Here is a 14107-nt window from a genome sequence, read left to right as displayed (position 1 = left end):
CTGTACTGTAGGCCTGAGCCAGCGGGCAGCGCTGCCCTACAGACACCTCTTCAGCGCGGTGCTGTGGGAGGGATGAGATGCATCAGCCAGACTGCGCACGTGCGAATAAGCAATATTGCCATGTGTTATGATGTGATCTTTGACCTCATTCAGTCACATCTCTGTCTCATTTTAAAGACCTGCTATACCATAAGGTAGGCCTGAGCCTATGGGCAGCGCTGCCCTACAGACAACTGTAGATGGGGGTTCTGCGGGAGGGGTGGGGTGCATCACCCTGAGTGAGCACGTGCGAAAAAGCGACGTTGCCATGCGTAATCATGTGATCTCTGACCTCATTCAGTCACATAGGTCTAATTTTAAGGACTTGCTGGACCGTATTGTAGGCCTGAGCCAGCGGGCAGCGCTGCCCTACAGACACATGGCGTTGGCTTTTAGGACACTGTAGTGAGCTCCTTACTAAGTGTACATGCACATAGGCTCCTGCCACTGCATTACATACGCACATTATGCTTCTAGCATGCGCTCTGTTCCTTTGTATGTGAACATTGGCATAACATATTATTATTTAACCGTGTGTATTCTCGTGCACTCCAACTACTCTTTGAACCACGATTACCACTAACAGTTGGTAGATCGTACTTCAAAAACGAAGGATGCACTCAACTCCTATTTTCTATCAAGCTTGAAATAAACCTTCAGACCGTTCCAACCTTAAATTATTTCTCCCTTTTCAGACATTCCATTGATTGCCACAAGAAGGGTGGATTGGGAGCTAACCCCGCAATGATGCCCTGGCATTCTGACACCTTCCATCGTGGTATCAAGACACCGTCCCCGACCAGAGACCTGGTCTATCGTACAAACATACCCTGGACTAGGAGCTTGCACCAACACATCGTGGGACACACAAGTGGTGGCAGGTGAGCAGTGAAGCCTCAGTGTGCAAGACCTACAATTGAGTACAGTGCGGGGGAAGGGGTTGGGGTGCAGCATCCTGGGTGCACAGGTGCATGCAAGCGATTTTCCCGTAGCTAATAATGTAGGACTATATTATCAAACAACGGCGATAACATTATCACCACTTTAGCGACAGGAAACTCCCACTAAAGCTACGATAAGGGGTTGATAATATGCCCTTGTAAATTCACATAGAAGACCAGGTTCACACCAGAACCTGGGCTTCTAAGGGAATTCACAAGTGCATATTATAACCCCTATCGCCGCTTTAGCGGCAGTTTCCTGCCACTAAAGTGGCGATAATGTTATCGCCCTTCCTTTATAAAATGGCCCATAATCTCTGGCCTCATGTATTTAATTTTAAGGACTTGGTGAACCACACTCTTTCTCGCAGACCCCAGCGTCCTAGACAAATGGGTGATGGAGGGTAAACACTAAGGTCTGGGTGCAATAGGCCGACGCTCTGTCTCCTCCTCCCTCTCTTCTTTTGACTCTTCCTCCCCTTCTTCCTTTCACCCACTCCCCCTCCCTTCCATTCTCACTATGGTCCTTTCATTCGGACTACCTTTCTTTACCTCTTCCACATAGCACACATACTTATGTTTCATTTTTGTCTTGCAGGTTTCCTACGCTGCTTCCACTGGTGTCCAACCCATGTTTTTTTATTATACTGTTCTATTAAAGTTACATTTCTATTTATTTCTGTTTTAATAAAGGTTACTTATTTTTTCAAATAAATTACTGAGTGTATAGGTCTTCTTTTTCTGACGACACTTGTCTATTGTTTATTGTGAAAATCATCTGTTTATAGGAGATTTTAAGAACAACATTATTTAATATTAGAGTGCACCTACCAAACATAATCTAACTGACTATTAGACAAATGAAGCCTGGGTAATTGTACAACTGCAAGAGTTCTATGAGTGTATCACTTTATAACACCATAAGTACTGCCCGTGTGATTACAGAACAAATAATGCACAGCCTAGGACCACCGAGGCTTCAGGGACTGCTGAGGCCCACCCTGCATATTTAAATAAAGACCCGGAGTGCGGCGATCCCCGGACTTCAGTTGGCCTCGAACCCCCCAAACAATTAGTAAACAATACCCGGGAAGGTGGCGCTCCCCTAGGCTGCAAAACGTCTCTGTGCCCTTCTGTGCCTAATTTACATGTGACATTAAGATCCCCAGTCCTACAGAGACCCCGCAATTTAATAATTGGATTGGCCACGGCACGTTACCCACCCACCAGGGGCTTCATTTAAAAGAACGGGTGAGACCCCGTTTTTTTTTTGTTCTTTTCTTTCCATTTTTACCATCCGCATCCCCTCTATTACAGCGATACGAGGTTTTCCTCCTCTCGCGTCAAGTAGTCGAACAAGTATTTGCTATCACAGGGTGGAAGCCATGCACCACCCTCTAATAGCAAACACAAATGTCCAGCGAATGCACACCCCAGGACATTGTATGAGCTGCGCCTGAGAGGTCGCCCTCCCTGCTACCATGATGCATTTGTTAGTATAAACGCATACTAACACTACTTACACACATGTACTACAGCGACCAGAATGTAGTGATGAAGCAGAGGAAGTGCAAAATCTAAAAATATAAATCCTACCAGAAGTCGGATGACATAGTTCAATGAGTCGACGACCCTGGCATGAGTAGAAACAGCTACACAAACAAAACGGATCTTCAGCACAATGCAAGCAATTTTGAAATATTGCTGAGTGGTGCCTTCTTTTTGCCTTCTCCCACTCATCGCCAAATTTATGTAGTGAAGAGGCAGACAGCAGTGAATCCAAAAAGTAGATTTATTACAAGAAAACAAGACACCTGAAACAACCACCAACAGGAGCAGACAGCAAAGCAACCGTCTAATCCAGCACCGTGTACAAACTCCCCTCATGACAGCCCTACATTCTAACATTACATACTGAGGGCCATATTATCAAGGAACGGAGTTAAAATTATCGCCGCTTAAGCGGCAGGAAACTGCCGCTCAAATGGTGATAATTGGCTTGATAATATGCCATAGAGAATTCCAATAGAAGCCCATGTTCTGGTGTTAACATGGGCTTCTATTGGAATTCTCTACGGCATATTATCAAGCCCATTATCGCCGTTTTAGCGGCAGTTTCCTGCCTCTAAAGCGGCGATAATTTTAACGCCGCTCCTTGATAATATGCCCTTTAGATTCTAGTAGAATTACATACTAACATTCTACTATGACTTACAATGGAATACTACACAGAGCACATGACTTTACAACAATGAGCTCATAGTTTCATCCACGAGTCTTGACACCGGTAGGAGTAAGACTTTCGCTTCCCACTCCCTATATTGTATAAACGTAAACTCACACTTCTTCCACAAGTATGCTACAGCGCCCAGAGCACGTGACTTTACAGCAATAAGCTCACAATTTAGGCTCACAGTTTAATCCCAAAGTCTTCCCACCGGTAGGAATGAGTAGTTTGCTTCCCACTCCCTATATACTATAAACCCATACCAACACTACTTACACACTTATACTACAGCGGCTAGTATCCTACACCACCCAGAGCCCATCACTTTTCAGCAATCAGCTCGGTTTCATCCCCAAGTCTTCACACCGGTAGGCGTAACTACTTCGCTTCCCGCTTCAGGTATACTATCAACACATAGTAGCGGTCAGTAGTTCGCTTCCCACTCCCTGTATGGTATAAATGCCTACTAACACTACTTGCACACATATGCTACAAACACCAGACCACATCACTTTACAGCAATGACCTCACGGATTAGACTCTCGGTTTCATACCCGAGTGTAGCACCATATCATATCACCACCATGCCACTCTGAGCAACACTGCACTTTCAGACCATTGACAGTGATAAATACCTACTGGGGACCGCCAGAAGGTAATCAAGAACAAATTACAAAAGGGAATGACTTATCTGTGTGAATGTGTGTAAGTGGCAGCATGTGTTGGTGAATAGGTACATGAGAGTCTATATGGTTTATTGATTAGTTGTCTGAGTACCTGTATGAGTACCTGAGTGTCTGCATGGGTGGGTGAGGTGGGTGTGTGACTCCCTTCATGGATGCATGAGTGGGTAGATCCCTGGGTATATGGATATATGTGTGCATCTGCAAGGAGCTGTATGGGTGTGTGAGTGTGCATATGGCTGTGTTGGTGAGTGAATGGATGTCTCAGTGGTATATGTGTGAGTAACTGCATAAGTGAAAGACAGTATTCGTGAGTGTTGGAGTATATAAGTGACTATATGTGAGAGTGAGTTATTGTGAGAGTGGCTGTATTGATGAGTGTGTGCTTGTGTCAGTGATTGTAGAAGAGAGTATGTGTTAGTATCTGTAGAAATGAGTGAGGTGATTGGGTGTATAAATGTATAGGTGAGTAAATGGCAGTGTGATTGATTCTTTGGGTGACTGACTAGGTGTGTGAGTAACTATGGGGGAGTGGCGGTGTGTCAGTGTGTGTAGGGGAGTATGAGTGCATATCTCAGTGGCTGTATTGATGAGTGACTGCGTGTATGAGTGACTGTATGGGTTAATGAGTGGATATGGGTATAGACCTATGAATCAGTAAGTACTAACTGATAATGGTGTGTCTATTGTTTCGAGACTTGTTCTCTTTATTTTAGAGGGAGTATATGAAAGGTTATATTAGGATGTGAGGAGGTGCATCAGATAGTAAGTAGATGATGTCATCAGTGATGTAATTTGAGATGTCATCAGTGATGTTATCAGTGATGTCACTGACCATGTTCCAGGCAGGTCGCTCCCAACGCCGCTCAGCACCACCTGTTGTGCCTGTGTCTCCAAGTTCGTTGCTGCTGCCACTGCCATGAGTTCAAGGCCCTCCTCCACCTGCAGGCTACCACCCGTGCCTCATCCATTGTTCTCAATTTTTTTTTTTACTTTTTTCTTTTTTATATATATTGCACATTTTTAAATTATCCTATTCAATGTCATCACTGGTATGTTTAATCGCCAACATGCATAAAATATTTTAGATAGATTATGAGAGCTATATTGATTGTCTGAAACAATGCAAGACTTGGAAGTATTTGTGCTTTGCTATATTTATTATATGTATCACGTCTGCCATTTTACATATATGATATATTAATTGCTTTTGTTGATGCTTCATTTACATGTTTGATAGATCTTGAATGCTTTCTATTATAGTTTACACACATAGGGGCCCATTAGGATGGCGGGCGGACTTCAGTCCTGCCAGCTTGTGCATGGGAATGCAGGTGTGCACCCCCATCCCCCTACCCACCCTGGGGGCCCGCAACGGGCCCCCAAAGCACATCCCCGCCAGCCTTTCCATGGCGGCATCGCTGCCATGGAAAGACCAGTTACTGCACCCTCCTAATATGGATGGTGGTGCCTGGTAGGCACCGCCACCATATTAGTGGCCAAGTCTGCCCAGCCGGCAATTGTAACAATTGCCGACCTGCGGAAAAGCGGCGGGCGCACTTTGCAGCCGCCGCGATACCTCCACCATAATAATATGGGAGAGGTAAATCAAGTTGGGATGGCGGGCAGATCCGCCCGCCATCGCAATGACCCCCTTAGTTTGACTAGGTCTATTTTTTGTATGTTAGGTTTTTTAGACCTCAACAACTGGAGAGTGTAGATTTACCTATACATTCGATAAAATCCCTATTGGTTAGATTTACTCCTATAACATCATTCAGATGTACAATCTGGGGATGATGTAAAGCCCCTAAGGTACAGCTCCATCTTATGTATGCCCCGACTCCATCTTGGCTAATGGAGATCACCATCTTTCCACTCTCACACAAAGTAAGTAACCACCGATTTATGCAGGATCATTGTCATGTCTACCATTAGACACAGATGTCGCCTGACCTTATCTTTCTAAGAACTGTGAAATCATCGAGCCATTTGATTGATGACATAAATACAACAATTAATGCAACATTCATCTGGGTCAAATGACTACTTTTCACCATGTCAAAGGTTAATGAAGAACATATACAGACATGTAAGCAAAATAATGTAGTCCAAATTGACATGCTATTACCTGATATGTTTTTAAGGAAATGCCTGGGACGCACACCTTGATGCATATAATCTATGCTAAACATCCCTAAACTTATGTCAGAAATTAAACTTTCTAATAAGATTAAATGTATGAAAACTAGCACTTGACCACTTGTCAAGAGAGGTCCTTCACCCAGATTATCGCCCAAGATTCTGCCAGAGATGGGCTCACATGTTGCCAGCACACTTCTCTCATCTCAGATGCTACACCTCGCCTGAAGCTGTAAGCCGATACAGCTATATCCAGGAGGAAGACCGACTGACTGCTACTGCAGCTTGAGTTTGCCCTTCACTGGGAACACTGTCTTAAGGCCTACGATGATAAAGACAGCCTTTGCTGTCAATATGATATGCAGTGCATCTCTTTTCCCAAAGAAACTAAAGACTGAAAGTTGCTCTGCCTTCCATGCTCTCTTAGTACGACATACAGAAGTAGATGTTCGGGTTTTTGGTTTTAAATAACATTTTGAAACACACTAGAGATGTTAGTTTTATTCTTTTTATTCATAACATGACTTCTTGCTGTTTTTATAATATTCTGTGCAGTTGTTTTAGAAGCACTGAGAAACAGATGATTCCTGTGGTAATACATACTTCTTACTTAAAAGTATTCATTCCTACTGGTACAGTGTGCATGATGTTGTTTTTACCTTGTTGTCCCTGATCCCTTTAGGGGATTGTTAGTAACCCAAAAGCAATCATTTTATCTCAGTTACACATTGAATAGTGCTTGGCGGGCTCCAATAACCTTTTTTTTACATTCATCGCCGGTGCATTGAACCAAGTTCACTTGTGTCAACCGTGGATTGGAAAGCACACCTTGTAGAGTTACGTTAAAGTTGTTACTTACACAACAGTTGGAGCTGGGGACCTGCGTTCAGAATGGGCATAGGGCCTAGCTGGAGGTTTCGTGAAGCCAAGGTGTTGGATAAATATGATAAAAAAAGAACTTCACTGAAAAAAAACAATGGGTAAAGTGTCATAACAGTTACATATGTTATTAAGATCTTAAAACGTTAAATAATCCTAAAAATTCGCTCAAAGAACAAAGGTTAAATTGATGTTATAATTGAGCAGTGCCTTGACATAAAAGTTAACATTGAAGAATCAAAAAGCACTTCAATTCACAAGTTATAGTTTACTGAGCTAACTGTAACTTGTGGCCCACCACCCCCTGCTTATGACCTCACATATTACATAATTCATGACACATTAAATAACATCATTGATGACATAACTGATGACATCTCAGGTGACATCTTTGAAAGGAATAGGCTCTGCTGAGAAATAACAATGGTTTAAATAAAAAAAGTTTCTAATTTACAGAAGAAATCAGGGGGAAAATGCAGTGGTCACTTGGCTTACTTTTTTCTCCCCTCAAGGCCACCACCTCATGGGGAAAGCATCCCCTTTGTAAATCAGATACCACCCGAACAATATTTTGTGACAACAATTGCAGTTAAAGTCCATTGATAGATATCATTTCAAATTGCAAACAGAAGTGTGCACCTCATTCAGCCCCCCCTACTTGCGATTGGAACTCCTTTGTAGAACCTCTGACCAAGTCAGAAAGGTTTTTTCACATCATAAGAAGCTTTTCTGTGGTTTTGTGAATGTCGGGCTTGGCAACTGCAAACTCCATTGCACATGGGTCACCCAAAGAAAGTTTCTTGGATTGATACATTTTATACTTCAAAAGTATACAGAATAATAAAATGTGTTTACATTGGTTTGCAATTTAATTTATGCGACAAAAATATCAAGTCAGATCCACATAAGGAACAAACCGGCTTCTATGGTATGATATTTGACCAAGCTCCAGTAACCAGCGACGGTTTCTTTATTTGGGCATTGGGGTGTTGCGCCCCTTCCCCCTGGCCCCATTTTAAGTGATTTGATCACTTCTAACGATTCTCAGTTGATTCTAATCTATTGCTTTACAGCCACAGCGATGCAGTGCGCTGCATTTCTCACCGACAATCTTTTTCATTTTACAGTTGTAGTCTAGAGTCAGGTGAGGGCATGTGGAGTCGGATATGGGTGTGTGCGGACCTTGAATGGCCGAGTCAGTGTCACTCAACTGTGCCTCATTAGGGTGAAGTGCGCATGTCATGTCAGACAGGTGCCTTGCTCTGCCTAGCCTGACATGCGCACTTCAGCCCTCACCTACCTGCAATGGTTGGAGCCGGGTGGGGGCTGAATCCACAGCCCCTAAGTCTCCAAAGGAGCATTATCAGACCCTGACCCAGCCAATCCTAGCGCTGCTTTCAGGAGCATGTAGATTGGCTAAGGACTCGCAGGGCGAGGGTGGGATTGGAGGGCCATGTAGGAGAGTAGGACCTGCTTCTTATGGTAACCCCCACTTTTTGCTGCTGTAACACTGTTTTTCGAATTTAGTCTGGATGGGGCCCTGCTATTCAGGACCCCAGCCTAGCTGCTTCCTCTCTAAATTGATTTCATGTACTTTAGGTACACCGCAGACTGGATTCTGGGGTGCCCTTATAAGTCCCTAGTGTATGGTATACTATGTACCCAGGGCATAGGTACCCCAGAGGCCTACCAGGGGCTGAAGCATGTATTATGCCACCCCTGGGAAGCCCTCCAAAATGACACCACAGGTCTGCTACTGTATCCTGGGTAAGGTGGTGCATGCACCCCTTACTGAGATATAGGTTCACTATACCTTGCCTATCACTGCACATAGAAACCTATCAGGCACCCCTATGGCAGGCTTTATCAATCCTGAAGGCAGGGTGCTTGGTTTTGTGTGAGAGGGTGCCAATGCATGAGCAGAGCCCCTCTGCAGCCTTCGGAATCTCTTCTCCGGGGTTGTCTGCGATGCAGCCTGACTATATACTCTTAAGTGCATTATAACCCAACGGTAAATGCTAACTTTGGACTGGCTGCACAGACACATGTCGAGTTTGGTGTCAAACACCTTGGAATCATACCCCTGGTGTGGGAGTATGATCCCACCCTTCTAGAGGGAGAGACATGACAGCACCAGTATACCCGGTACCAACTTAAAAGAGCCCTGGCATCACAAAATGGATTCTGCAGCCACAGACACGAGTCTGGCCTCCTGCTGCTGACCGAAACTCCAGCAGGAGAGGCCTGGACAATAGGTTTCCTGTCACAGCGAGGTTTCACCACCTCCGGGACAGGCTTTAGTGTATAGGGGCTGGGTGGGTGCACTCTGGGAGTGCTTCGAAGTCCTGCACTGGGGGCACATTTGGTGTCCCTGTGCATAGACCAGCTCAAACCGGTTCAGGGGTTACCAGACCCTGCTCTGGCATGAAACTGGACAAACAAAATGGGTTTAGCCACCCCTCTTTCCAAACCCTCCCATAGGTGGGTCCCCTGAGCTAGTCCAACCCCTTCCTTGGGTATAAGATAGGAACCCCTGGCAACAGGACTTTAGATATCCCTGGACGAAACTCTGAAACTGAATCCTGGAACTTCAACGATCTGTTCAACACCAGATGACTGAAGAATCTCTCTTGGAGTAAAGGAGTTACTCCCCTGCCTGACAGGCACCAAAGACGTCCGGTCTGAATCTCCAAAATTTCCGCTGGACGCTGAAGACTTTGCAACACCAGAGGTGGATTTCTAGACTTCGCAGAGGTCGATCCAAGTCCCCAGCAAAGCAGAGACCAATAGCCCTTGTGGGTACTGTGGAACAGGAACCCCTGGACACCGTGCACATTTGCAACTGCATCAGCTTCTTGACGTCTCCTGAGGCTGTGCATTGGGTTACTTGTAGCCCAGACCCCGAGCAGAGAAACCACTGAAGATTGTTGGCCTAGTCACCCTAGTGACTCGTGGGCCGCCATTTTGTGATTCCTCTCGAGATCCCTTTGTGATCCCTGGTTCGCCAACTGGTGGGTCCCTGTGAAGGAAACTCTGACTTTCTTTGTGCTTCCCTGGTTGCTCCAGACATGCCCTCACTTCTCCTTGCTGGTGGAGTCCCTCGGACCTTGCTGGTCTGCAACAAAGCATTTCTGCACTTTCTGCATGAGTTGCTGTTGCCAAGGCTTGTTGTGTCCAATCCGGGCACCGAAGCTGCAGCACTCAACATCCTTCATGGGACAGCTTGAATCCATCTCCTGGTCATCCTCAACGCCTCCTGGTCCTCATGGCTGAAGAGTCAAGCTTCACCTTCTTCACCTTCTTCACCTGAAAACACCCAACATCGGTGGACATTCGTCTATCGTGCCCCTGGTCACTGGCAAGTGACCCAGACTCTGTCCCCTCTGCTTTCAGGTTCTTCACATCTCCGAACCAGGCTTGGATCTCTTTGGACACTTCGCATCTTCGCGGCAGCAGCACTTCTTCGCCAGCTCCCATTGAAAACGACAACGCGATCCGACACCATTTGACACCTACGCACCCAGCTTCCCTCTCTAAGTGTCCTTTATCTTTAAAATTCTAACCACAACTTTCCCCATAGAAGCTAACAGGAGCTCACGGCTGTGTTCTCACACTGCACACGGCCCCGTGGGTCCCCTGTGTCACTACCTTGGGTAGCTCCTTGGGGTCCCAGCGATTCTACGGGCTCTAGGCCTTGTGTCTAGTTAAGTTGTGGTTCTTATACCACTATTTTAGTATATGGTTTGGCTCGCCCCTAGGGCCTAACGTGTATTTGTGCTACTTTACTGTAATATTTGAAGTGTAACTTATGTGCTTTTACCTCTAGCCTCATAAAGAGACTAGTAGGGTGTGTTTAGGAATAAATACATATATTTTATATATATATATACCTGGTGTGGTCAACTTTCATTTAGCCACTCAAGAGATTATAGACTGGTAAAACAAGCTGCTTTACATTCCTTCAAGACTTAGCTTGAAAGCTGCTCTCCAAAGCTACCACTAGGATAGCTTTCAATAAAGGTTGTCTTTAACCTATCATCAATAAGGGGTTGTTTGGGCTGGTGCAAGGTGCCCACTATAACAAGTGGACAACATATACCAGGCCAACTTCTCACAGGCCAATCTGGAACAGTGAACCAAGGCAAAGTCACAAATGTTCTGCTCTCTCTGACCGCCTCCACCATGGAACGGCCCGGATGGTGAGTGCCTGCTCATTTTTTATTAAAAAACGAAAAAAGTGCCTTCCTGTTGTCACCCTCACTCTCTAGTTCCTCATTCCCTGGACCTAGTTTTTCCATTGCAGCATAGGTGTTTGACTCGTATATACTCAACATATATTGCTTGAGCATTTATTTTTATTTGGGTAGTCATGCTCCCAGTGCGTTTTGCTATGTGAGGTATTAAAAGTCATCGCATGGGCTGAAATAGAGCAACTACAAGCCTTCAAACTGAGGTACAGTGCTCTCCTGTGAAAACTACTCTGCATCATACCTACTGTGACTCTCGCTTCTAGTACATGGGTGCACAGTCTCGTTGTCCAATGTCTTGCGTGTGTGATTGTTATTACAATGGCAGGACTTACGGCTGCCTGGACTTGCAGTAAGCAAACTAATAACTTCAAACACTATTGGTGCTGTGTGTTCCATTGTCCCTCCAGCTCATTTTTATACCGAAATATGAACAGGCTGAAAAACTAAATATTTGATGTAATCCATTGAAAATATGCGTGTAACAAGAGGGAGAGAGAGGACTAGTTAGCTAGTCCGAGTCCCCGAGGGTTTATATGTGATTAAACAAAGAGGACTAGCTTAAGTTGACCAGAGTGTTACAGTACTCAAATTTAGTTCTGTCACGGGCACCTTGTTGGTGTATTCATGAAGCCCTCACCCACCAACCTAGTTGGTGGCATGCTTCATCATCGGGCCCACCCAGTGACACCTAGTATGTCCCGGGTGTGCTACGACGCCTGATAACAGCGGAGCTGGTATATTGCTGAGAGTGCAGTGAGGTTGGGTGAGTTGTGATTTAAAACGGCTTGGTGGTGGTCCCAGTACCCGAGAGTAAATTAAATTTTAATAACTGGGCCGTCACCAGTGGTTAAAAGTAAGGCTACAGGACGCGTGAGGGTGGCGAGTTACTGCCCCCTGCGTCCTTCAGATGGTCGACATGTTTCAGCCAGTGCCTTAGAGTGTTCTGGCTTTCCTCAGGACCGTTTTTTAAAAAAAGTTGTGGTGAAATAAAACAGACTTAGTGTTGTGGTACAGACTATGTGATACACTCACTAAGGCGTTTTTCTATATGTGAGAGGGGGATTCCCTTCTCATGCATATCTGTACAAACAAACATTAAGAACAAGGACAAAACATTTACAGAGAGAGTCAGTAGTCAATTTAGACATATGGTCAACAATGCTTAGGTGGCCGGATCTATAGTGCAAGGTGAGAGGACTATAGTCGGCTGGGTGTGATGGTACTGGTGGTGCCATCAGAGTGAAAATACGCGACTAATTAGGAGCGTGGTGTGGCTAAAACACAGAAATCACACTGAAAGGAGTTGACTTAGTGTGGCAGGGCGCAAGAAAATTGTTCTTACGCTTTGGGTTATTAGCCAAGGCTTCCTGGAGGGACGTCCTGTAGCCTTACTTTTAACCGCTGGTGATGGCCCAGTTATTAAAATTTAATTTACCCTCGGGTACTGGGACCACCACCAAGCCGCTTTAAATCACAACTCACCCAACCTCACTGCACTCTCAGCAATATACCAGCTCTGCTGTAATCAGGCGTCGTAGCACACCCGGGACATACTAGGTGTCACTGGGTGGGCCCGATGATGAAGCATGCCACCAACTAGGATGGTGGGTGAGGGCTTCATGAATACACCAACAAGGTGCCCGCGACAGAACTAAATTTGAGTACTGTAACACTCTGGTCAACTTAAGCTAGTCCTCTTTGTTTAATCATCCATTGAAAATATTCATAAATATCAGTGTGAATAGGAAATACACGCAGAGTACAGTGAGATATGATATGTAAATATCAGGTGCAGCAGGTCCATTTGGGTTTAGGGGCTACGCCCCTCCAACTTTTGCCCGAACGAACAGTGTCTGTCAGGCTGAACAAAGGTCAGCCTGACAGACACTGTTCACTTTCAGTTCAGGCAGCCAGGAGCTAGACATGTGCATTTAGCTCTGGCTCCTAGCTGCCGTAACTGAAATTTGCTGGGCTGAGAAAGTCATAGCTCCTGTGGACGTGACCTCCTCAGCTCTGCGAAGGTCCTTGAGGCCCTCTACTCAGTGACAAAAGGTAGCATCACTGATTGCTCCGCACCTTGGTGCTTCAGTTTTAAGCCCTGAAGCACCCTGGCCGAGTGTCAATCAGTGATACTTCATCACAGAGTGGGGTGGGGTCAGTGGTCTCACTGACCCCATCACACTCTGTGATGACATTGGGACTGCTGCCTTCTCTCATTGACTGACCTACGGTCAGCCAATGAGGGAAGGCAGCAGTCTCGAGCCTTCTAGAACTGCCGAGGCAGTGCAGGGCTGGCTCCAGGTAAGTGTGCGTTTTGTTTTTAAATTATTGTTTGGTGCGTGCATGCTTGTATTTATGAATGTTTGGGAAAGAGTGTTGTGAATGAATGTGTTTGTGTGTGTGTGTGTGTGCGCACATGTGTGAATGCATGGTTGTGAGTGTTATGTGCATGTGTGAGTGTGTCCTATTTACTCCCCCCTCCAAAACCTACCCGCCGCCCCTGGTAAATATTAAGTAATATATAATAAAATCAATAGATGCTAGTGTGTCTTTATTCAGGACAGTGATCACAAAGCGGGCTGTGCAAAGATAACTGCAGACCACAGATGGCAGAGAGAATCACTGCACAATATCTCAAGGTCTTCACCAGAAACATCATGAGTCCCGCATTCACGAAGGAGCAGACCCGGTGCCTCCTTCAAACCAAAGCAAGAGTACAGATGCAAATCATATACACAACTTTAGTATACCTTCAGAACGCCTGGGTTTTCAGCTTATTTATGTGCAAATGATGCAATTAAATGCCATTATTGTCTCAGATTTTTTTTCTAGAAGAAGGACCCCCTGAATCCCTCCCAAGGACATGGGGCTTATTCACTTTACTTACTACCTTGGATCGAAGGCATTTTCTGTCGCCCCACCATTTTCCAAGTCCACCAGCCACCT

Source organism: Triturus cristatus, chromosome 2_1 (assembly GCF_964204655.1).
Source record: "Triturus cristatus chromosome 2_1, aTriCri1.1, whole genome shotgun sequence".
Classification (NCBI taxonomy): domain Eukaryota; kingdom Metazoa; phylum Chordata; class Amphibia; order Caudata; family Salamandridae; genus Triturus; species Triturus cristatus.
Note: the sequence above shows the minus strand (reverse complement) of the source record.